The sequence below is a fragment of the Chiloscyllium plagiosum genome, unplaced genomic scaffold, assembly GCF_037043375.1.
Source record: "Chiloscyllium plagiosum isolate Xiang-an unplaced genomic scaffold, Cpla_swu_hap1 HiC_scaffold_9, whole genome shotgun sequence".
Taxonomy (NCBI): Eukaryota; Metazoa; Chordata; class Chondrichthyes; order Orectolobiformes; family Hemiscylliidae; genus Chiloscyllium; species Chiloscyllium plagiosum.
In genome coordinates this window covers 99,585,113-99,607,989 of record NW_028270147.1, presented here as the reverse complement: position 1 = coordinate 99,607,989, position 22,877 = coordinate 99,585,113, and the positions used below count along the sequence as shown (strand labels likewise).

The 22,877-nt window shown below is 44.4% G+C and overlaps 1 pseudogene; it reads right to left on the bottom strand.

Annotated features, from left to right (window-relative positions):
• The window catches only part of LOC148149211 (centrosome-associated protein 350-like), a 741,086-nt pseudogene that overhangs the window by 298,442 nt on the left and 419,767 nt on the right, over positions 1-22,877 (bottom strand).

Below are 22,877 nucleotides of genomic sequence, written 5' to 3'. Positions count from 1 at the left end.
AACAGTGATAATCCCAGGCAGAATCACAAAATTGTTGCACGATTTTATTTCCACTAGATCGTCATAAATTGCTTTTAGAGTCATAGGGATGTACAGCACAGAAACAGACCCTCAAGTCCAATTCGTCCATGCCGACCAGATATCCCAACCCAAACTAGTCCCACCTGCCAATACCTGGCCCATATCCCTCCTATCCATATACCCATCCAGATGCCTTTTAAATGTTGCAATTGTACCAGCCTCCACTACTTCCTCTGGCAGCTTATTCCATATACGTACCACCCTCTGTGTGTAAACATTCCCCCTTAGGTCTCTTTTATATCTTTCCCCTCTCACCCTAAACCTATGCCCTCTAGTTCTGTACTCCTCCACCCCACAGAAAAGACTTTGCCCCTCATGATTTTGTAAACCTCTAGAAGGTCACGCCTCAACCTTCGACACTCCAGGGAAAACAGCCCTAACCTGTTTATCCTGTTTAACCCCTCTCTGTCGCTCAAATCCTCCAACCCTGGCAACATCCTTGTAAATCTTTTCTAAACCCTTTCAAGTTTCACAACATCTTTCCGATAGGAAGGAGACCAGAATTGCACGCAATACGACTCATCTCCAGTTATGAGTCATACTTTAAATTACAAAACCAGCTTTCTGTACATCTGTCTTATAGGAGTCACAATAATGAAAAGACAGCCAGCTGTCAAAAAAGTCTTCGAGAAAAGCAAAATAATTCTCACTCCAATTCATGATAGAATTGAAAAAAATAAGCACGTTACTGTACTGATCTGATGATACAACAGTTAAATGCGAAAGTGCTAAATAAAAGCTACCATGCGTCGTTTATAAAAGCATAGCAATTTTTATTTTCCACATAAGCATGCATTGATATTAGTGCATTAATGTCAAGGAATTACATGGTTCATACTGCCCAAACCAGGAGCTTATAAATTTTAAATGAATCACAGTTACCAACATCTGAAGGAGAATATAACTGTAGCGTCTTAGCACAAACTGATGGAAGGTGATTGAAAATGGCACTGGGTTTGGTACAGACGGTATAAAAAGAAAGGAGTCAGCATCAAGTTGCATGCGTGACACTCACTCCGACATTCCAAGGTGAGACCAGCAATTGACAACATGGCATGCAGGTTCTTCTGACACTGAAGGTGACCACAGAACAGTACTCAATGTATATGCAACTGGTTTGCCAAGCTGGAGCAAGACATTCTTCAGACAATACTGGTAATGAAGATCTGTACCCCCGGTGGAGTTGGGGAGGTGTGGGGGGGGTGGTTCTCTATTCCATGATCAGTGAAAAAGCATTCACAATTGGTCTGGTTCTTTAACATTTCATTCTTTATTTTTCACACAGCCAGGCACAGATCGTCCACAAACACAGAAGTTATACACTTCCATGTTCCTCAGAGGAGCTGCGAATATGGCTTAAAACAGACATTTGCAAAGTTTGTAGCTCAGGTTGAGGTTTATGGTGTAGGTTTGCTCGCTGAGCTGTAGGTTTGATATCCAGACATTTCATTACCTGGCTAGGTAACATCATCAGTGGCGACCTCCAAACAAAGCTGTATCAAAACACTATTCCAACGAGCCACACTGCAGCACAGACGAACTTCGGAAAACCGAGGAGAACCACCTATACAACGTATTCAAGACCGGATACTCAAAAAATACAGTGCTCAGATTCCTCAAGAACAAACCTCGACAAGCAGACCAAACACAGCCAGAAACCCTAACCACCTTACCATACATCAAAGAAGTTTCAGAAACGACAGCCAGACTACTAAGACCCCTCGGAATCCTTGTAGCACACAAACCCACCAACATTCTCAAACAAAAACTAACAAACTTAAAAGACCCAGTACAACCCATGGACAAAACCAACGTCATCTACAAAATTCCATGCAAGGGTTGCCACAAATACTACGTAGGAAAAACAGGAAGAAAGTTAGCCACCAGGATACACGAACACCAGCTAGCCACAAAAAGACACGACCCTCTCTCCCTCGTAGCCCTACACACGGTTGAAAAAACCCACCATTTCGACTGGGACAACACACCTATCCTGGGACAGGCTAAGCAAAGACATGCCAGAGAATTCCTAGAGGCCTGGCACTCCAACCACAACGCCATAAACAAACACATAGATCTAGATGCCATCTATCAACCCCTCAGAAAACGAACAGGAAATGACATCACCACAAACCCCAGGAACCCCATACAGGAGAAAGATATAAATAGAAAGCAGGAGACAACAGCTTCGCTTCACTTGGAGGTCGCCACTGATGATGTTACCAAGCCAGGTAATGAAACGTCTGGATATCAAACCTACAGCTCAGCGAGCAAACCTACACCCCTTAAAACAGACATTTTTATACTTCTCTTAAAGAAAGGTACAGGCCATTATCGTATAGTACATTCAGACAATTACCAACTACCTTATGAAACAATCTTAACTGACAGCTACTCGGTCCAATGACATTTCCTGGGAACCAACTTTGTTTTCCAACACTTAAGCCACTCTTATCTCACTAACCGAGTCTTGCCATCTGCACTTGAAGGTCAGTTAGGGTGGCCAGTAATGTCTCATCTAGTCTAGTTATTTCTATGCTGTAAAGGAAGCATTGTCTGCTAATCTCTGTTGAGGAGAAAATGAGGTCTGCAGATGCTGGAGATCAGAGATGGAAATGTGTTGCTGGAGAAGCGCAGCAGGTCAGGCAGCATCTAGGGAACAGGAGAATCGACGTTTCGGGCATTAGCCCTTCTTCAGGAATGAGGAAAGTTTGTCCAGCAGGCTAAGATAAAAGATAGGGAGGAGGGACTTGGGGGCCCCTCCCCCAAGTCCCTCCTCCCTATCTTTTATCTTAGCCTGCTGGACAAACTTTCCTCATTCCTGAAGAAGGGCTAATGCCCGAAACATCAAATCTCTGTTGAGGCAGACTGTGATTAGTCAATTATGCAGCTCGAACAGCGTTAAAAGCTATTTTATGCAGCTTTTAACAGAATTGTCAATTTGCAGCCTAGAAGCCATTTTGTCATATCATTTGCATTGAGAAGCCATTTTGTTCCCACTTAACAGCATGGGTTAAGTGGTTGTTCCTGACAACAACTAGTTACTTCAGCCTGTATTCAGGTTTCAGATCCTCAGGAGATAGAGATAGGGAAGTGGGAAGCAAAACAAAGGTCACATTTCATGTATAAAAGGGTATTGAATATGAACGGGCAGTGATCTTGTCCATTTCATTGTTTGAAAAATTGCAGCACGGGGGTCGGATCACAATATATGTGGCAGTTTCTCCATTCCAACAATACTCAATACTTTGGAGAAATCTTTCAACCACTAGACTGCTTTAAGGCACATCTCAAAAACTCACCCAATAAAACTGATAATATTCTATATGAGCATATAATATTCTGCAGCAGCAAGTATACAGGTCTTATGTCAAATGCAACCTTCAGCCATCATTTCATCTTTAAAAATAATTATTCATTCTCTTTCTTTTTCATATACAGAATAAACAGATCGACTTCATTCGAAATGCATCTTTTTTTTAAAAAATGTTACACTCCAGATAGTTCTGGCCATGAAATATTTCATCTCAAAAGATTGATTGAGCACGGGGGTCAAAAGGCAAGGGGTCATAGAGTCAGTTATACAACAGACCCAACTCACCCGCACAAACCAGATATCTCAACGTGATCTAGTCCCAGTTTGCCAGCATTTGGTCAATATCCTTCTCAACCCTTCCTATTCATGTACCCATCCCAATGCTTTCAAAAAGTTAAAATTGAACCCCTCTCCACCACTCTGGCAGCTCATTCCATGTATGCAGCACCATCTGCCTGAAAATGTTACCTCTCAGACCCTTTTTAAATCTTCACTTCTCACCTTCAACCTTTGCCCTCTAGTTTATGACTCCCCTGCCCTGGGAAAAAAATCTTGGCTATTCACCCTATCCATGCCCCTCATGATTTTACAAACCTCTGCAAAAACCCTTCAGCCTCCAATGCTCTGGGGAAAAATACTTCAGCCTATTCAGCCTTTCCCTGTAAGTCAGTCCCAGTAAATCTTTTCTGCACTCTCTCAAGGTTAACATCCTTCCTATAGAAAGGCGATCAGAACTGTATGCAGTATTCCAGACGAGGCCTCACCAATGTCCTGTACAGCTGCAATGCAATGCCTCAACCACTACAATCAATGTTCTGACTATTGAAGGCAAGCACACCAAATGCCTTCTTCACCGCCCTTTCTACCGGCAACTACTCTTTCAAGAAACTATGCACCTGCATCCCAAGGTCTCTTTGTTCAGCAAAACTCTCCAGGGCCTGACCATTAACTGTATAAACTAGTGACCGGATAGAGAACTTTGAAAATGAGATTTGATAGAGAAGTTTAAAAATGAAGACCATAAGACATAGGAGTGGAAGTAAGGTCATTCAACCCATTGAGTCCACTCCACCATTCAATCATGGCTGATGGGCATTTCAACTTCACTTACCCGCACTCTCCTCGTAGCCCTTAATTCCTTGCGAGATCAAGTATTTATCAATCTCTGCCTTGAAGACATTTAACATCCCGGCCTCCATGGCAATGAATTCCACAGGCCAACCACTCTCTGGCTGATGAAATGTTTCCTCATTTCCATTCTAAATTGACCCACTCTAATTCTAAGACTGTGCCCATGGGTACTAGTCTCCCTGCCTAACGGAAACAACTTCCCAGCGTCCACCCTTTCTAAGCCATGCATTATCTTCTAAGTTTCTTGTAGATCTCCCTTTAACCTTCTAAACTCTCATGAATACAATCCCAGGATCCTCAGATATTCATCGTATGTTCAGCCTACTATTCCAGGGATCATCCGTGTGAATCTCTGCTGGACACACTCCAGTGCCAGTATGTCCTTCCTGAGGTGTGGGGCCCAAAACAGGTCAAGTGTTCGAAGTGAAGCTTATCTCGAGCTTTATAAAGTCTCAGTAGCATATCACTGCTTTAATATTCCAACCTTCTTGAGATAAATGACAACATTACATTTGCTTTCTTCACCACGGCCTGAACCTGCAAGTCAATCTTTAGAGAATCCTGGACTAGCACTCCCAGATCCCTTTGTACTTTGGCTTTATGAATTTTCTCACCGTTTAGAAAATAGTCCAGGCCTGTATTCTTTTTTCCAAAGTGCAAGGCCTCACATTTGCTCACATTGAATTTCATCAGCCATTTCCTGAACCACTCTCCTCAACTGTCTCAATCTTTCTGCAGTCTCCCCACCTCCTCAGAACATCCTGCCTGTCCACCTAACTTCTTATCATTGGTGAACTTCACCAGAAAACCCCCTGTTCCCTTCATCCAGATCATTAATATATAAAGTGAACAGCTGCAGCCCCAACACTGAACCCTGCGGGATTCCACTCGTCACCAGATGCCATTCCGAAAAAGAACCTTTTATCCAAACTCTCTGCCTTCTTTCAGACGGCCAGGCCTCAATCCATGCCAGTAGCTCACCTCAAACACCATGGGCCCTCACCTTACTCAGCCGCCTCCCATGAGGCACTTTATCAAAGGCCTTTTGGAAGTCTCGATAGATCACATCCACTGGGTTTCCCTGGTCTAACCTGCTTGTTACCTCTTCAATGAATGCCCACAAGTTTTTCAGGCATGACCTTGCTTTACTAAATCCATGCTGGCTTGTTTTAATCAGACCCTGAACTTCCAAGAACTTATAAATCTCATCCTTAACGATGGATTCTAGAATTTTCCTATAACCGAGGTTAGGCGAAGCAACCTATAATTTTCCATCTTTTGTCTTGATCCTTTCTTGAACAAGGGAGTTACAAAAGCGATTTTCCAATCATCTGGGACTTTCCCTGACTCCAGTGACAACCAATGCCTCTGCTATTTCCTCAGACACGTCTCTCAGAACATCTGGAATGGAGCCCATCTGGGCCAGGGGATTTATCAATTTTTACACCTGTTAGCTTTTCTCGCACTCTCTCTTTTGTAATGGATACCATACTCAACTCTGCCCCAACTTTCCTTCACAGTTGGGATATTACTCATGCCTTCCACTGTGAAGACTGATTAAGTTCTTCAGCTATTTCCTTATCTCCCATCACAAGCCTTCCTGTATCAATTGGAATGGCCCAATTTCTACTTTTGCTTCTCGTTTGTTTCTTATGCATTGAAAGAAATTTTTACTATCATTTCTAATATTAGTGGCGAGCTTATTTGATCCTCTCCTTCTTTATTTCTCTCTTTGTTTGTTTTCACAGTCTTCCCAATCTTCTGATTTCCCAGTTCTCTTGGTCACTTTATAGGCTTACTCACTCTCTTTGATACATTTCCTGACTTCCTTTGTCAGCCGTGGCTGTCTAATGCCCCCGCCACCCCCCTACCCCCACCCCCGTATAATCTTCCTTTGTTTTGGGCTGAACCTTTGTACTGTGTCTTCAATTACACCCAGAAACTCCTGCCATTGTTGCTCTACTGTCTTCCCCACTAGGCTCTGCTTCCAGTCGATTTGCATCAGTTCCTCTCTCATACCCCTGTAATTCCCTTCATTTAACTTTGACACCATTACATCCAATTTTGCCTTCTCTCTTTCAAATTGCAGACTGAACTCGACTATATTATGATCGCTGCCTCCGAAGTGCTCCCTTACTTTAAGATCTTTTACAACATCTGGCTCATTACATAGCACTAAGTCCAAAATAGTCTGCTCTCTTGTAGGCTCCATCACAAGCCGTTCCAAAAAGCCATCCTGTAAGCATTCCATGAATTCCCTTTCTTTGGATCCACTGGCAACATTATTCACCCAGTCCTTTGCATATTGAAGTTCCCCATGATCATCATGACCTTGCCTTTCTGACATGCCATATCTATTTCCTGGTACATCTGTGCCCCAAGTCCTGAACACTGCTGGGAGGTCTGTACATTATGGTTTTTTTGCCTTTATGGTTCCTCAACTCCACCCACACAGAATCCACATCATCTGACCCTATGTCATTCAGGGCCATAGATTTAATTTCATTCTGAACTAAAAAGGCAACTCTGACCTCTCTCTCTCTAAGTTGTAAATCCTTGCATGTTTAACTGCCAGTCCTGAACCCCCTGCAACCACCTCTCTGTGATGCCTACCACATCATAATCATTCATCATGATTTGTGCTGTTAATTCATCTACTTTGTTATGAATACAACGAGCATTCAAGTAAAGTGCCTTAATGCTAGTTTTCTTATCTTCATGATTTCCAACATCTCTACTAATACAGTAGTGTACAAAATACCATGCAAGGACTGCACAAAACACTATATAGGACAAACAGGAACATGAACATCAACTAGCCACGAAACAACACGACCAGCTATCCTTAGTAGCCACACACGCAGACAACAAGCAACATGAATTCGACTGGGACAACACTACCATCATAGGGCAAGCCAGACAGAGAACTGCCAGGGGATTTCTAGAGGCATGGCATTCATCCACAAACTCCATCAACAAACACATCGACCTGGACCCAATATATCAACCACTACAGCGGACAGCTGAAACTGACAACCGGAAGCGGCAGGGACAGACCACTATAAACACCGGAGGAATCATCAAAGAAGCGCTTCGCAGGAGGCTCCCAAGCACTGATGATGTCGCCTAGCCAGGGGACGAAACGTTTGCAACAAAAACTTCCAGCTCGGCGAACAGAACCACAACAACGAGCACCCGAGCTACAAATCTTCGCACAAACTTTGAACACCAAGTACTATTGTGATATATCAGAGTTAACTGGAGCTGTTTGTTCAGTAACTGTGATTAATATCAGTCTTTCTGGACCTAACTGGGTCACTGGAGGGTTTCCCTCTTCCATAATTAGGGACTTCTTTCAACATGTTATGCCATAATATTCGGAGTAGAGTCAACCTCAACAATATTGGGATCAGCAGCTACAGAGAAAGAGAGAAAAAGCAGAATCTGCGATCATTAGAATGGTCCAACAATGGATTTTAATTTGAGAATATTAGACTGAAATCTTCCAACAATGGATTCGAATCTGAGAACATTAGACTGGGATCTTCCAACAATGAACAGGAGCTTATCTTCGGGTCTTTACTGGCTTTCTCAGGATTGGGCATGGTTACAGTTGCGGATAGAAGCCGTACTAATGATTATTCAATCTGGGTACTATCCCATCCTCGCTATTATTGGTGTTCCTGGTAAGTCTATCTCTGTCGATTCTATTAATGATGCTGAATATTATTGCTATTCTGGTTGATTATATTTAACAAATACATAAACTTTCCGTCACAAACGCCACTTTCTTCTCATGCATTTCCAAACTACTTAATCATAAACATCTGAGAAGGAATAAGACTATTCGGAACCTTGAGTCTCCTTTTTACCGTGAACTGTTTTAAGTCTCCATATTCTCTCTGTCATCAAACTTGCCGACACCCACCTTCATAATATCCCCAATCTCTTGCTCTGCCTGAGTTCTGTTGCTGACTTCGCCATCATCTACCCCTTCGTTATGACAGATTTTATGGCTCCAGTTCTCTTCTGACCTCTCTTCCAGTTACAAATAGTTTGACCACAAACGTGTTCTTGTCTCTACAGTTACTTCACAACAGGGACTCTGTAGCAGAGTAATAATGTCACTGACTGTGTAATTCAGAGACACAGGTTCTGACTCTAAAAGCATTGGTTGAAATCATACCACATCCGATGACTAAATTTACATTCCAATATCAAAAATTGGAATGAAACCTAATTTTACTCATGGCAACCATAAACCATCAGGATTTCTTTTCTTATTTTATTGATAACCTTTGGTAAAGAAACCTAACATTTTTGCTCTGTCTGGACTAAGTGTCACTTCAGATCCACAACAATATGGTTGCCTCCATATTGCCTTGACAAATGGCCGCGTGTTCAAGAGCAGTTAGGATGACAACAAATGTTACCCTTGTCAGTGATGCTGACATCCTGGAAACAATAACATTAAAGGGGAAATAACGAAGCAAATGTGGATGCTGGAGATCTGAAATAAAATTCTCCAGCGTCTGAAAGAATGTTGGAGAATCTGAGCAGGTATGGCAGTCTGTCAGGAGAAAGACAGATAACGTTTCGAGTTCAGTGACCCTATCATAACTGAATGCAACTGGGAAATAATATTATTATATCAGGGATGGTTCGAAGGGTGAGCGGGAGGTTTGTATTGAGTGGATCATGAACAGCAAGAGAGAGAGAAAGAAAGAGAGAGAGAGAGAAAGGAAAAGCAAACAAAAGGATTGCCGATGATGGACTGGAAGGAATATAGAATGGGAAGCTATTCTAACATGTCCCCTTTTCACATTTCCTGTATATCATATCTATTACGGGATGTCCCTGTTTAACGTGAGTTATGTTCCCGCTATCTCTTGTCTCTGAGTGTGGTGATCAACTCCATCAGCAATACTTATAGTTGAAGAGATATAGAGAAACGTAATGTTACATTGTCAACTGCTTTTTTGGAGAGAGGAACTGTTACTGTGCGACTATGTGGAGATGTGACAGCTTTCTCAGTCAGGGAGAGAAACAGAGGAGACTGGGGCATTTTCAACACTGAATGGGTGCACAGTGGTTGTGGGACATTGACTTGCTGCTGTCTTTGGAAACTCAGTGGAGTTTCTGTGGATGGTTTTCTCAGGTTTGTGTTGTTAGCTGCTGGGTTCATTCAGGGAGCCCGAGGGTCTGGGGACCCACTCTGGACACTGCATTTACAGAGTATCTGGGACCATTGGAAACAAATGGATCTGAGACTACACAGAAGTGAAGCTCTGTAAACAGGGAGGATCAGGGCACCGTACTATCCTCTCTGGGATTACCAGGAATATTTTTCTAAGCTGCACCCATTCACGTGTAAAGTATAAGACCAGCTTGTTCCAAAAATGAGGTGGTCACTGAGCTGTCTTCCCTCCTTCAGTATAACCTGTAGCCTCACACCAGGGACAGGACTGTGCTGACACTCACGATGAATTAAACTGGATTGATTCTGTCATTTTTCAGGCAGCAGTGGGTAATATATCCACCATTTCTGAAGTGCAGTCCTCCAATGTATTCACGAGCTGACTGAAACCATCTGCCTGCTGAGAGGAATTCATTGGTTCCATCTCCACAAGGAAAGATACAGAAACGAACTTCCAGGAATACTAGGGGACAGAGTGACTGGTAAAAAATGGGAAATTGCAGGAAATCAGAATTAATGAAAAGTAAATTTTTGAAAATCTAATTGAATTGAAGTTGCATAAGTTGCTGCATCTGATGAGCTACATCCCAGAGTATTGAGATGAGAACAGAGCTAGTGAAAGAATTACTGATTATTTTTCAAAGCTGGTTCGATTGTGGAAAGAATGCTGCAGACTGGAAAGCAGCTGTTATACACCTAAATATTTAAAACTGAATGGAGAGGGAAAACAGAAAACTAAATAGCTTGATTTCAGCTGTGAGAAAAACATTGGAACCTTTTATTAGAATGTGACAACTAGACATTTGGAGAAAAATGATATGATTTGGTAGACTCGGCCTAGATTCAAGAAAGAGAAATGATCTTTGATAAACCTGTTTGTAGAGATTGTCCGCTGTGACATCGACAGTTGAGAACCAATGGGAGTGGAGTATTTGAAATTTTAGAAGATGCTTGACATGTTTGAATACAGGTGAGTGGGGAACGTTCGAGTCCATGGGTAGGTAGGGGTGGAATATATACTAGGAGGAGAAAGTGAGGTCTGCAGACGCTGGAGATCAAAGCTGAAACTTTATTGCTGGAACAGCACAGCAGGTCAGGCAGCATCTAGGGAACAGAAGATTCGACGTTTCGGGCACATGCCCTTCTTCAGGAATGAGCAGAGAGTGTTCAGCAGGAGAAGATAAAAGGTAGGGAGGAGGGACTTGGAGGAGGGGCGTTGGAAATGTGATAGGTGGAAAGAGGTCAAGGTGAGGGTGATAGGTCGGAGTAGGGTGGAGGCGGAGAGGTCAAGAAGAAGACTGCAGGTCAGGAAGGCGGTGCCGGGCTGGAGGGATTCGGCTGAGACAAGGTGGGGGGAGGGGGGATGAAGAAACTGGTGAAGTCCAAGTTCATCCCCTGTGGTTGGAGGGTTCCCAGTCGGAAGATAAGACGCTCCTCCTCCGACCGTCGCGTTGTTGTGGTTTGGCGGTGGATGAGTCCAATGACCTGCATATCCTCGGTGGAGTGGGAGGGGGAGTTGAAATGCTGTGCTACAGGGTGATTGGGTTGGTTCGTCCGGGTGGCCCAGAGGTGCTCTCTGAATCGCTCCGCAAGTAGGCGGCCTGTCTCCCCAATATAGAGGAGGCCACACCGGCTGCAGCGGATGCAACCGCAGGAGGTGCAACACTTGTGCCCACACCTCCCCCCTCACTTCTCTCCAAGGCCCCAAAGGAAACTTCCATATCCGCCACAGATTTACCTGCACCTCCACCCACATTATCTACTGCATCCGCTGCAGCCGGTGTGTTCTCCTCTATATTGGGGAGACAGGCCGCCTACTTGCGGAGCGATTCAGAGAGCACCTCTGGGCCACCCGGACGAACCAACCCAATCACCCTGTAGCACAGCATTTCAACTCCCCCTCCCACTCCACCGAGGATATGCAGGTCATTGGACTCATCCACCGCCAAACCACAACAACGCGACGGTCGGAGGAGGAGCGTCTTATCTTCCGACTGGGAACCCTCCAACCACAGGGGATGAACTTGGACTTCACCAGTTTCTTCATCCCCCCTCCCCCCACCTTGTCTCAGCCGAATCCCTCCAGCCCGGCACCGCCTTCCTGACCTGCAGTCTTCTTCTTGACCTCTCCGCCTCCGCCCTACTCCGACCTATCACCCTCACCTTGACCTCTTTCCACCTATCACATTTCCAACGCCCCTCCTCCAAGTCCCTCCTCCCTATCTTTTATCTTCTCCTGCTGAACACTCTCTGCTCATTCCTGAAGAAGGGCATGTGCCCGAAAGGTCGAATCTTCTGTTCCCTAGATGCTGCCTGACCTGCTGTGCTGTTCCAGCAATAAAGTTTCAGCTGGAATATATACTAAATGGATTAAAAATTGGGTAATAGAGAAACGAGAAGAATACTGTTTTTTTCTGGACTGAAGGATTGATGGGTAGCAGCAGGATCAGTGTTTGGGCAATAAGCTGTTCACAAGGTATAGAAATGGTTCAGATGTGAACAACAAATATCATCATGTACATTTATATTTATTTAATGGTATAGAGGTTGGTAAGTGCATTTGTTGAAAAGGAACTGGGTGTCCTTGGTCATAAGTCACTGACTTATGCGCTGTATCTCCATGTACAGCGCATCATCCGCCGTCACTTCCGCCACCTCCAAACAGACCCCAGCACCAAGGATATATTTCCCTCCCCTCCCCTATCAGCTTTCCGTAGAGACCACTCCCTCCGCGACTCCCTTGTCAGATCCACACCCCCCACCGACCCAACCACCACTCCCGGCACCTTCCCTTGCAACCGCAGGAGGTGCAACACTTGCGCCCACACCTCCCCCCTCACTTCTCTCCAAGGCCCCAAGGGAAACTTCCATATCCGCCACAGATTCACCTGCACCTCCACCCACATCATCTACTGCATCCGCTGCAGCCGGTGTGGCCTCCTCTATATTGGGGAGACAGGCCGCCTACTTGCGGAGCGATTCAGGGAGCACCTCTGGGCCACCCGGACGAACCAACCCAACCAACCTGTGGCACAGCATTTCAACTCCCCCTCCCACTCCACCGAGGATATGCAGGTCATTGGACTCATCCACCGCCAAACCACAACAACCCGACGGTCGGAGGAGGAGCGTCTTATCTTCCGACTGGGAACCCTCCAACCGCAGGGGATGAACTTGGACTTCACCAGTTTCTTCATCCCCCCTCCCCCCACCTTGTCTCAGCCGGATCTTTCCAGCCCGGCACCGCCTTCCTGACCTGCAGTCTTCTTCTTGACCTCTCCGCCTCCACCCTACTCCGACCTATCACCCTCACCTTGACCTCTTTCCACCTATCACATTTCCAACTCCCCTCCTCCAAGTCCCTCCTCCCTACCTTTTATCTTCTCCTGCTGAACACTCTCTGCTCATTCCTGAAGAAGGGCATGTGCCCGAAACGTCGAATCTCCTGTTCCCTGGATGCTGCCTGACCTGCTGTGCTGTTCCAGCAATAAAGTTTCAACTTTGATCTCCAGCATCTGCAGACCTCACTTTCTCCTCATAAGTCACTGACAGAATTCATACGGGGCAGAAAATAAATGATATGTGGCTCTTCATGAAAAATGATTGAAGTATCAAAGTTAGAATACCTTTCCCACTGATCCTATTTTGTTGAGAGAGTATTTGGTTCATTGTGTAATGATTAGGTCTGCTTTATAAACAATGTCACTGAGAGAGTGCAATGTAGTTTGACCAGACTAAACACTGGCTTGATGTTACCATGACGAGAGAGTGCAGTAGCTATGTTTTTTTCTGTAGTGCTGTGAGAGAATAAGAAGTTGAAGCTTGATGGGTATGGATAGAAACTCATTATGTCCCAAACAGCTGAATAGGGTGAAAATTTCATACATTTCATTGGATGTTTGATTCACGACAGTGTACAAATTGAAGGATCCCTTGAAGGCACCTTCCCCTGCAACCGCAAAAAATGCAAAACTTGCGCCCACATCCCCCCCCCACCCCCCCAAACCCACTTCCCTCCAAGCCCCAAGGGATCCTTCCATATCCACCAGAAATTCACTTGCACCTCCACACACATCATTTACTGCATCTGCTGCACCCGATGTGGCCTCCTATACATTGGGGAGACAGGCCGCCTACTTGCGGAACATTTCAGAGAACACCTCTGGGACACCTGCACCAACCAACCCAACCGCCCCGTGGCTGAACACTTTAATTGCCCCTCCCACTCCGCCAAGGACATGCAGGTCCTTGGCCTCCTCCATTGCCAGACCATGGCAACACGACGCCTAGAAGAAGACCGACTCATCTTCCGCCTAGGAACCCTCCAACCACAAGGGATGAATACAGATTTCTCCAGCTTCCTCATTTCCCCTCTTCCACCTTTTCTCACTCCCAACCCTCAGCACCGCCTTCTTGACCTGCAATCTTCTTCCCGACCTCTCCGCCCCCACCCCCTCTCCGGCCTATCACCCTCACCTTAACTTCCTTCCACCTATCGCATTCCCAACACCCCTCCCCAAGTCCCTCCTCCCTACCTTTTATCTTAGCCTGCTTGGCACACTCTCCTCATTCCTGAAGAAGGGTTTATGGCCGAAATGTCGATTCTCCTTCTCCTTTGATGCTGCCTGACCTGCTGCGCTTTTCCAGCAACACATTTTTCAGCTCTGATCTCCAGCATCTGCAGTCCTCATTTTCTCCTAACAAATATCATCATGTACATTTATATTTATTATATGGTAGAGAGGTTGGCGAGTGCTTTTGTTGAAAATGACCTGGATGTCCTTGGTCATAAGTCACTGACAGAATTCATATGAGGCAGGAAATAAATGATATGTGGCTCTTCATGCAAAATGATTGAAGTACCAAAGTTAGTATATATTTCTCACTGATCGTGTTTCGTTGAGAGAATATTTGGTATATTGTGTAAAAATTTGGTCTGCTTTATAAATAATGATCTCTTTGTCACCAAGACAGTGCAAAGGAGTTTGACCAAACTAAACACTGGCACAATTTTACCATGAGGAGAGAGTTCAGTAACTATGTGTTTAATCTGTAGCGCTGTGAGAGAATAAGAAGTTGAAGCTTGATTGATATGGATGGGAACTCATTATGCTGAATAGGGTGAAAATCTAATACTTTTCAGTGGATGTTTGATTCACGACAGTTTACTTGCATGTGCAGAGACCTCATGTCGATTGACAAAGAGGTTCTGAATGAACTCTGAACACTTTAATGCACAATTCCTGTGTGACACTGCATTGAATATCACTTTGCACACAATCCTGTCAGCAGTAACAATACCTTCATTTTGAAACAGTTAGTCATTCCCCACCGGCTCCTGACTTCCATAGAGACCATGGGTCTGCCTTCTTGGAGATGGAAGACAACTTGGAGAATGGCCTAAAAACGTTGGCTCCATTCCGACTGCCAGAAAACCATGTTAAAGTGGCACATTTTTGTCATGTGGATCATTTTGGAGCAGTGTATCTGTTCAGTCCCTACTCCATTTGTTTGTGAGGTTGGAGCATCTTTGACACCTTCTTGTTCCTGTGTTAGTGACTTGACAAGCTGAATAGCCTCCTCCTGTTCCTTTTTACTTGGCTCCGGGTGTAAAGTGGTTCTTTCTGATCTCATATATGTGACATGTGGGAGAGAGCAGACTCTCTGTTTTCCTGTGCAACAGGCAGGAGGGACTGAATGGGCTATCCCTCTCCTTGTCCAGTAGTTTCGATGGGATGAATGGATTCCCCACAATCTTGTAAAACCAGGTTGAAGTGCCGAATAAACTCCTCCTTTTACTGTGGAAATGTACAGTGCTGTTACATAAATGTTACTCAGAATTTAACAGCACGATCTTAAATGTTTTCCAGGTTTTGCTGCACATGGTCACAGACTGTTTCAAGAGCTGAAGAGGGACAACTTGTTCTGAACATTTTGTAAACTTCAGTGAATGCCCCCTCTTCTGCTGGCACGGTGGCTCAGAGCTAACACTGCTGCCTCACAGCACCAGGGTTCCAGATTCGATTCCAGCCTTGGGCGACTGTCTGTGTGGAGTTTGCACACTCCCCACTTGTCTGCGTGAGTTTCCTCCGGTTTCCTCCCACAGTCCGAAAATGTGCAGGTCAGGTGGATTGGCCATGCTAAATTGTCCATTATGTTAGGTGCGTTAGTCAAAGGGAAATGTGTCTGGGTGGGTTACTCTTCGGAGCGTCGGTGTGGACAGGTTGGGCCGAAGGGATATAGGAAATCTAATATGCTCAGTTTGGACTCAATGGGCTGAATAGCTTCCTTCCCCACACTGTAGGGATTCTATGATGACAAACTGGAGATGCCTGGGCTGAGGAAGCTACGCTGAGGATCTCCTGCAGACGTGTCCCACGGCTGAGATGATTGATGCCCACTTATGATAATCATCTTTCCTTGTGCCGGGAATGACTCCAAACAGTGGAGAGGTCATAATTAATTCTTATTAAGTGCGATTTTGTTCAGGCTCTTTGATGTCATCCTCAGTTAAATATTGCATTGAGTTCAGGGCCAGTCTCTCTTACCTGAGCCCCTGCGTTACCTCTTTTGTTCATATCAATAGGTCATGGTGTAGAAGCGGAGAACGTTTTCTTCAAACAGAGCTAAGTGAATGTCAGGAATTCTCTTACGCAGAGAGTTATGGAGCTAGATCACTGAAAGGGACCAGTGGTGTCCCGCAGCGATCAGTCCTGGGACCTCTGCTCATTGTTACTTTTATAAATGACTTGCATATAGGTGTTGAAGAGTGGGCTAGTAAGTTTGCCAATGACACAAAGGTGGTTGGAGTGCTACAGAATGTGGAGGGCTGTTGTAGGTTGCAACGGGACAGAGCTGGGCTGAGAAGTGGCAGATGGAGTTCAAACTGAAGTGATTCACCTTGCAATGGTTAAAGGCAGGATTCTTGGCAGTGTGGAGGAACAGAGGGATCTTGGGGTCCATGTCCACAGATCCCTCAAAGTTGCCACCCAAGTTGATCGGGTTGTTAAGAAGGTGTATAGTGTGTTCGCTCTCAGTTGCAGGGGGATTGAGTTTAAGAGCCGCGAGGTTGTGCTGCAGCTCGATAGAGCCCTGCTCAGACCACACAGGGAATATTGCGTTCGGTTCTGTTCTCTTCATTATAGGAAGGTTAAGGAAGCTTTAGAAATGGTAAAAAGGAGATTTACCAGGATGTTGCCTGGACTGGAGGGCAGGTCTTCTGAAAAAACTGTCAGGGAGCTAGGGCTTTTCTCATTGGAGGAAAAATAGATGAGCGGTGACTTGATAGAGGTGTACAAGATGATGAGAGGCATAGAGAGAGTGAATAGCCAGAGACATTTTCCCAGGGCAGAAATGTCTATCACTAGGTGGCATAATTTTAAGATAATTGGAGGAAGGTTTATGGGAGATATCAGAGGTAGATTCTTTACACAGAGAGTGGTGGGTGTGTCGAATGCTCTACCAGCGGTGGTAGTGGAGTCAAATACATGAGGGAAACTTAAGAGACTCTTGGATAGGCACATGGAACAAAGTGAATGGAAGCATGTAGGTTAGTCTGAGCTTAGAGTAGGATAAACGGCACAACGTCGAGGGCTGAAGGTCCTAACTGCATGCATTCATGTAGAACTCTGAGTTCAAAAACTGCATGAATTCATGTAAAACTCTGTTATCTCACTTTTTAGATTAGAATCAATCTAAACATCATGGCATAGTCAGAGAACACAGGGGGCCAACACCTTCAACATATTGTCTAGCTGTCACCATTGTTCACAGCTAACCTGAGAATTCAAATTTTTAAAAAAAGGTTTTGCGATTTACACATGAAAGATGTGAAACTATCACTGTATTCTAACAGATGAATTCAATTTTTCAATGTATTATTTCAGTTACATCACACTGTAAATTTTTGCTATAAATTCTGTGTTAGGATCGAGCCCTCCACTATCACCTGATGAAGGAGCATCGCTCTGAAAGCTAGTGTGCTTCCAATTAAACCTGTTGGACTATAGCCTGGTGTGGTGTGTGATTTTTAACTTTGTACACACCAGTCCAACATCGACATCTCCAAATCAGTACTGTTCTTTGTTCTGTGTTCTATGAAAATGCTCAAGAAGACTTGTACATTAAGGAAGACTTGAGACTTGGAACAGGTCAGCCTTGATCTTAGTGAAGGGCAAGGCAGACTTTGGATGTGAAAAATCTGCCCCTATTTCTGATATTCTCCCATTCTGTTACTAGAAAGTTAGTGGGTGTTATTTTCCTGGAAGCTCTTTTATGGAATGTTGCAGTCATGGAGACCAGAGGATTTTGTGGGCCATTGTTGGGTGAGTTTTGGGGGCTGTATTCACAATGAATCTGGGTCAACAGCATGATCAACAAATGAAGCACAAGTTATAGAGAGGGGAACCTCTGCAAAGAGAGATGAGCGACCTCTTTCATATCCAGCCTGGGTCTTCCAATTACATTTCCCAAATCTCCCAGACCATGTGCGACAGTCTTGAGGGATCGAATGGTCTCCTCTGTTTCTGTGCACCATGCTTAACAGTAAGTGGACTCCAACTGCTCCTGTCTAGCAGGTTTGAGGTGTTGAATGGAACACAGAAATATGGGGCTGAGGAGCAGGAGTGGGTCACTAGAGACTTTGAGCCTTCTTCACCAGGCATTAAGATTGTGGCTGATCAGGTTTGGGTCTCAGCCCCATTTTCCTGTCTGTATCCCATTATCCATGACTCACTTCCCTGTCAAATCTTTAACTAACTCAGCTGTGAATGCTTGTAATCAGAGAGGCACCACAAACTTCTGGGGAAGGTAATTCCCATTCGAATGGCCCTTTCAGAATTTTTCCTCATCTCTCTGTTAACATAAGAGAATCATATAGCGTGGAAACACATCCATTTGTCCAAATTGTCCATGCCAATCAGGGATCTTCATCTGATCTCGTCCCACTGGCCAGCATTTGGCCCAAATCCCTCTGAACTATTCCTATTTATGTACCTATCCAGATACATTTTAAACGTGCAATTGTACCCGCTTTCACCACTTCCTCTGACAGTACACCCACCAGCCTCTGTATGAAAACGTTTCCCCTCAGGTCCCTTCTCAATCTTTGCTCTGTCACCTTTAGTAATCTGTCCACGATGGGGAACATTATTAAATGCCTTGCTGAAGTCTGTGTAAGCAATGTACCCCACAATGTCTTCTTCAATCTTCTTTGTCACCTTTTCATAATACTCAATCATATTAATGAGACAATATTTGCATCACACAAAGCCATATTGACTATCCCTAATCACTCCTTTTTTTCTAAATAGATGTAAATACTATCCCTCAGAATCCCCTGAGTGAGTCGATAATTCCCTGTATTGTTTTGGCTTACTGCTCACTTTTCTAGCCCCACTTCTCCACTGCCCACAAAAAAATAGTTATAACTGTGTTGGTGATATGGCCAAAGATATAGTTCACAGAGTGTGTCAGGGTCAGTGTTAGGAACAAGTCAGGTAGATTTATTTAATCTGCTAAAACAACACGTCTGTGACCAAAACAAATTTGCTCAAACTATGATGGAAAGAGGAATGACGAGAAGATATTGCAAATATGTACATTGATATTTTGAGCAACACACACACACACACATACACAAACACACACACACAAGCACGCACACATACACACATGTATTGTCGATAACAAACTGAAAAGCAAAATATCTGCAAAGTTAACTTGAAAGAACATTGTCCAAATATGATTTGAACTCATGACCAAAGGAAAAATGAGAGTTTGACCCAAATGCTGTTCTAATTGTAGAGTCATCAAGCCCTACAGCATAGAGAGAGGCAGAGAGGCCCTTTGGCCCAAACTCATCCATGCTGACCCAAATATCCAACCTGTCCATGTACTTGCCCAAATGCCGGTTAAATATCGTTAATATAAATGCTTGAACCACTTCCGTTGGCAGCTTTGTGTACCACTCTCTGTGTAAAACAGTTTCCATCAGTTTCCCTTTTATTCTTTCCCCTCTCACCTTAAACTGATGCCCTTTCCTTCTCGATTCCCCAACTCTAGGAAAAAAAGGCTGGGTCCATTCACCCTATCCATGTAAACTTCGATAAGATCCCTCTCAGTCTGCTATGATCCAAAGAAAAAAGTCCTCGCTTGTCCAACCTCTCCCTATAATTCATACTGTTGAGTCCTGGCAACATTTTTGTAAAATCCGTCTGCACACATTCCAAATTAAAATCATCCTTCCGATCGAAATGTTACTAAAACTGAACACAACACTACAAGTGCAGCCTCACTAACATCCTGTATAACTGCAAGATAACTTCCCCACTGCTCTCCTCCATGTCCTGACCGATGCATGCTAGTGTGGCAAAAGCATTCTTCACTACCATGTCTAACTATGACCCTACTTTCAGAGAACGGTGGACCTAAACTCCATGGTCCTTCCGCTCAACTATACTCCTTAAGGTCCGACCAATCACCATGAAACTCCTACCTTGATCTAACCTTTCCAAAATATTCCTCGGCCCACTTCCCCAGTTTGATCAAGGTCCTGCTGCAATTTCTGATATACTTCCTCACTGTCCACGATACCACCAATTTTAGTGTCATTTTCAAGTTTCCTAAACATGCCTTGTACATTCGCAAGAATATCATTGATACAGAAAACAAACAGCAATGGGCTCAGCAGCGACTCCTGAGGCACTTCATGTGTCACAGGCCTCCAGTCCGAGAGTATCCTTCCACTATAAACCTCTGCAAAATGCCATGAAGCCAATTGTGTGTCCAATTTGCCAGCTCGCTCTGGATTTCATGCGATTCTAACCTTCCAGACCAGCCAATCAATGGTAACCTTGTCAAAGGCCTTACTGAAAACCATACCGACTATGTCTACCGCCCTGCCCTAATCAACATTCCTGGTCACTTCATCAATGAACTCAAACAAATTTGAGAGGCATGATTTCCCTCTCACAAAGCCATGCAATCTTTCCAGTCTTAAAACAACTATTAATAATAATTATTAAAATTAATAATAAGAAACTAATAAATAATAATAAGGTGACATTTTCAGTGGAGAATAAATATGTGATATTGGAACATGCAACATGGGTGAAGGGCAGAATAGATTTTGTCCCTGTGTCATTGAACTGTTTTGAAAAAAGCAAGGTTAGCATGGTGGTTCAGTGGCTCGTACTGCTGCCTCATAGTGCCATGGATCCAGGTTTGGTTCCAGCTTCGGGTGACTCTCTGTGTGGAGTTTACACATTCTCACTGTGTTTGTGTGTGTTTCCTTTTGTGTGTGTTTCCTCTGGGTGCTCCATTTTCCTCCTACAATCCAAAGATGTATAGGTCAGGTGAATTGGCCGTGCAAAGTTGCTCATCGTGTTTTGCGCATTAGCCAGGGGTAAATATAGGGTAGGGGAATGGGACTGGGTGGGTTACTGTTTAGACGGTCGCTGGGCCAAATGGCCTGTTTCCATACTGTAGGGAATCTGAAAAAAAAACTATTTCTAAACAAACCCTATGTTTCCAAATGCATGTATATCTCATCCCTCAGAGTCTTCTCAAGTAACCTACCTACCACAGATGTTAGGTTTCCTGCTCTTTAGATCCCATATTTTTCTTTGCTTCCCTTCTTCAATAATGGCACAACATTTAATACTCTCCAATATTCTGGAAACTAACGTGTAGCTAACGATGATGCAAACATATCACCCAGGTCCCCGTAGTTTCTTCTGTAGCCTCTTGCAGTGTTCTTGGATGCATCTGTTTAGGACCAGGAAATTTATCCACCTTCGTACATTCTAATGCATCCAACACGTCTTCTCCTGTGATATTGACTCACCCCAAGATAACACCACGACCTATGTTAACCTCCCAAGTCTTCATGTATTTCTCCACGGTACAGACAGAGGAGAAATATTCATTGAGAATCTCACACATCTCCTACGGTTCTAGACATCCACTTTGGACCTTGAGGGGCGATATTCTCATTTAGTTATTCTTTTTACTTTAATATACGGGCGGCATGGTGGCACAGTGGTTAGCACTGCTGCCTCACAGCGCCAGAGACCCGGGTTCAATTCCCGCCTCAGGCGACTGACTGTGTGGAGTTTGCACGTTCTCCCCGTGTCTGCGTGGGTTTCCTCCGGGTGCTCCGGTTTCCTCCCACAGTCCAAAGATGTGCAGGTCAGGTGAATTGGCCATACTAAATTGCCGGTAGTGTTAGGTAAGGGGTAAATGTAGGGGTATGGGTGGGTTTCGCTTCGGCGGGTCGGTGTGGACTTGTTGGGCCGAAGGGCCTGTTTCCACACTGTAATCTAATCTAAAAAAAACCTAATCTAATACTTAAACAACCTCTTTGGATTCACCCTAATCTTCTCAGCCAAGGCTATCTTGTGCCCCCTTTTCGCTCTCCTGATTTCCTCCTTCAGTAAACTCCTGTATCCCCTGTACACTTACAGGGATTCCCTTAATCCCAGCTGCCTGGACCTGAGCCACACCGCCTTTTTGCTGGTCAAAGTCTCAATATCTCCTGATTTCCAGTGTTTTCTATTCTTGCTAACCTTGCCTTTTACCCTCACAAGAACATATAGACCTTGAATACTGTACATTTCACTTTTAAAGTCCTCCCACTTGCAGGAAGTCCCTCCTCCAACCAACCCCTACAAGCTCCTGTCTAATTCCATCAAAATTCGCCTTTCCCCAATTTTGAACTTGAACATGTGGACCAGTTTTGTCCTTCTTCGTAACTATTTAAAAATTAATAGAACTGTGATCACTGGTCCCAGAGTGCTCCCCCATTGTCACCTCAGTCACCTGTCCTGCCCTAGATCTTAGAGTACGTCAAGTTTCGTCCCTTCCCGAGTTGCACCCTGTACACACTGCTTGAGGAAACTATTCTGAACACACTTACTAGATACACCCCATCCCAGTCCTTAATTCTATGTCATTCCCAGTCTATGTTAGGAAAATTAAAATCTCCTACTAATGCAATTCTATTGGCCCTGCAAGTCTCCTCAGTCTGTCTACATATTTTTGTTCCCCTAATTCCTCGTTTACTATTTGGGGGCCTATAGTACAAATCAAATACTATCACCATTCCCTTCTTATTTCTTAGCTCCCCCGACAAATCCTCACTGGATGATCCAT